The sequence below is a fragment of the Schistocerca cancellata genome, chromosome 8 (assembly GCF_023864275.1).
Source record: "Schistocerca cancellata isolate TAMUIC-IGC-003103 chromosome 8, iqSchCanc2.1, whole genome shotgun sequence".
NCBI lineage: Eukaryota > Metazoa > Arthropoda > Insecta > Orthoptera > Acrididae > Schistocerca > Schistocerca cancellata.
This window is the reverse complement of record NC_064633.1, coordinates 307,456,767-307,459,808: the sequence shown is the minus strand read 5'-3', so window position 1 is coordinate 307,459,808 and position 3,042 is coordinate 307,456,767. Positions and strand designations below refer to the sequence as shown.

Genomic DNA, 3,042 nt, shown 5'->3' with positions numbered 1-3,042 from the left:
ATTGTATCCATCAACTGTTGAATATGTTGACATATGAATTACTAATCATTGGATATATTACAATAAATCTCACTTACATAGTATTTTAATACATTTACTTATTATAGTGGTTTACCACCATTTACTATTATTGGACCTTTGTATAGAATACCATTGCCTCGGTTTTTCCGTTTAGATACTGTCATAGTACCATCGCTTGTTATACTGTAAAAGGCCCAAATCGCTCTACGTGATTTATGTTCGAATTTCGCTAAGATTTTTGGTTCAAATGGTTCAAATGGCTCTGAGCACTATGGGACTTAACATCTGTGGTCATCAGTCCCCTAGCACTTAGAATTACTTAAACGTAACTAACCTAAGGACATCACACACATCCACACCCGAGGCAGGATTCTAACCTCCGACCGTAGCGGTCACGCGGTTCCAGACTGAAGCGCCTAGAACCGCACGGGCACACCGGCCGCTTAAGATTTTTGAATCATCTGCACACAAGAGTGTATATATATCGTTATTAGTAAGCATTTAATGGTGCCATACTTTATTAAGCTATGTATAAACTGTATTAAATTGTGTGAGTGCTGCAGAAACCCTTGTCTCTCTCTCTTGTCTTCTTCCAAACTGACTCAATATTTGTCCGGCAACTTTGTATGTAAATGCTTTGAATTAGATACTTCAGCGCCTGTGCTTTTAGGAAGAAGGAAGACATATTCCTTCAGACGCGCATGCCACGACTGTCCAGGGAGTCTCGAGACACGTCTTCGCTGGTCATCAGGGTTTAGTTCGAAGCGAGACTCTCCAATGAAGACAATATCCTCCAGTCAACGAGATTCCAGGTGAAAGACTACGTCTGGAGACGTCCTGTGCAGTGATGAGATATGAGCCTGATTTGCCCGTCATACGGCACGACAACCAGGAGAGATGGTCTGAGACGCCACTTCGTCTTACGACGGGACTCCTTTGGTTGTCATCGGTGGCACCTTTACAGGTCAGCGGTAGGTCGACAATATTCTGCGCGAGTAATTTTATGAGAAGGGCTCTCGAACCAGCTCGGGATTTTAACAGTCTAATACGCCAGTTCTACAGAATATGGCAGGATGTCCTTCAGAGGACATACAAAATTTACACCAATCGATGGCAAGCCGATCTACCGATTTCCAGCCATGCTGGGTATGGGCCTGTCAATCGGCGACGAAAGTGGAATTTGCATGCCAGTAACGCAACTGGACAGGTGGCCTTCTCAGATGAATCACGTTTTAGACTCTATTGGACAGGCGTGTATGTGAAAGGTCTGATAGCAAACACTCTGCAACCTGGAGGGGGCGTTATGGTGTGTTCTCGTGGCATTGAAATGGCTCTGAGCACTATGGGACTAAATTCTGAGGTCATCAGTCCTCTAGAACTTTGAACTACGTAAACCTAACTAACCTAAGGACATCACATACATCCATGCCCGAGGCAGGATTCGAACCTACAACCGTAGCGGTCGCGCGGCTCCCGACTGTAGCGCCTAGGACCGGTCGGCCTCTCCGGCCGGGTCTGCCGCTCGTGGTCTCGCGGTAGCGTTTTCGCTTCCCGAGCACGGGGTCCCGGGTTCGATTCCCGGCGGGGTCAGGGATTTTCACCTGCCTCGAGATGACTGGGTGTTTGTGTTGTCCTCATCATTTCATCATCATCCCGGAAAGTGGCGAAATTGGACTGAGCAAAGATTGGGTAATTGTACGGGCGCTGATAACCACGCAGTTGAGCGCCCCACAAACCAAACATCATCATCATCATCATCATCTCTCCGGCCGGCTCGTGGCACTCCCTGGGTGATACCGTAATTCAGAAAGGTAGAGTGGATCAACATATGTATGCATCTTGGGACCAATGTCGATCTTTACCTGCAGTCTGTGTTCCCTCTCCACGATTTCATCAAGCAGCAAGAGAATACAAAGTGTCTCGCAATTCATAGTACACGTGCATGGCTCGAAGAGCGACTTCACCGTGCTGCCGTGGCCACCAAACTACCAGTATCGCTGCCCATTCTAAGGTACCACATCGATCGGGCTCTTTGCGCCAAGGACCCTCTGCCGAGGAACCTTGAGCAGTTGGTCAGGCACTGGGTTAGGCATGTCTCCACAGCTCTGTCGGTAGCTTCCAGAACATCATTGGCTTCCTCCCTGCAAGTCTGTCAGCTGTCCACGCTGAAAAACGTGGTTATACAGACTTTGGGCCAATGGTCACAAGAATGTGATTGGACAGTGTAACTTTCTCTCTACCGTGCAGGGTAGTTCACTTTCGTAACTTGCGTCAGTAGATGGGCTTATTAGCAGCATCTGGAATATTACGAACCATTCCGGCGGTGACTACTGGAGCACCTTCTTCGTCGAGGCTGCAGAGGGAGGTGCTCCGAATGTGTGGTAGCCAACGACAACAGTGACTACAGAAGCGGCAACACGTAGTCTTTTGAGACGAAATTAGAATTAATTACTTTAGATGCTGACGGGCGTTTATGTATATCGACGGAGACAGGTGAAAATGTGTGCCACGACCGGGACTCGAACCCGGGATCTCCTACTTACATGGCAGACGCTCTATCCAGCTGAGCCACCGAGGGCACAGAGGATAGCGCGACTGCAGGGACTATTTCGCGCGCGACTCCCAGGAGACCCACATTCTCACCCTGTATGTCCACACACTACATTCGTAGTGTCCTACCCCAACACACTCATTACTCGTGCAAGACATTCTTACCAAGTCCCGCAAGGGTTCGGGGAATATGTGTGCATTCGCACAGATAAAGAAGGTCATGGCTGGTATTGCCAGAACTATATACTTATATGGATATGGTGTCTGTTCTTTCCTACATGTCCGAAAGAACAGACACCGTACCTGTATATCATTTGAGCCGAGTCCCGGTTCCGTGTACGACATCACGGCGGGTAATCTAGCTTTGGGTAGTCTACACATTCACCTCTGATACCCATATCTAGTAACAATAACAGCTGGAGTTACATTTTTCATGCGTTAAGGTCGATACTTTTGCCCTATCTTCCTGAT

General features: G+C 47.8%; 1 non-coding gene across 1 annotated transcript; it reads right to left on the bottom strand.

Moving 5' to 3' along the window:
- Positions 1 to 2,525: 2,525 nt before the first annotated feature.
- Trnat-ugu (transfer RNA threonine (anticodon UGU)) lies at positions 2,526 to 2,600 on the bottom strand. Its single transcript has one exon. It is a non-coding gene; the product is annotated as a tRNA-Thr (tRNA).
- Positions 2,601 to 3,042: the final 442 nt, after the last annotated feature.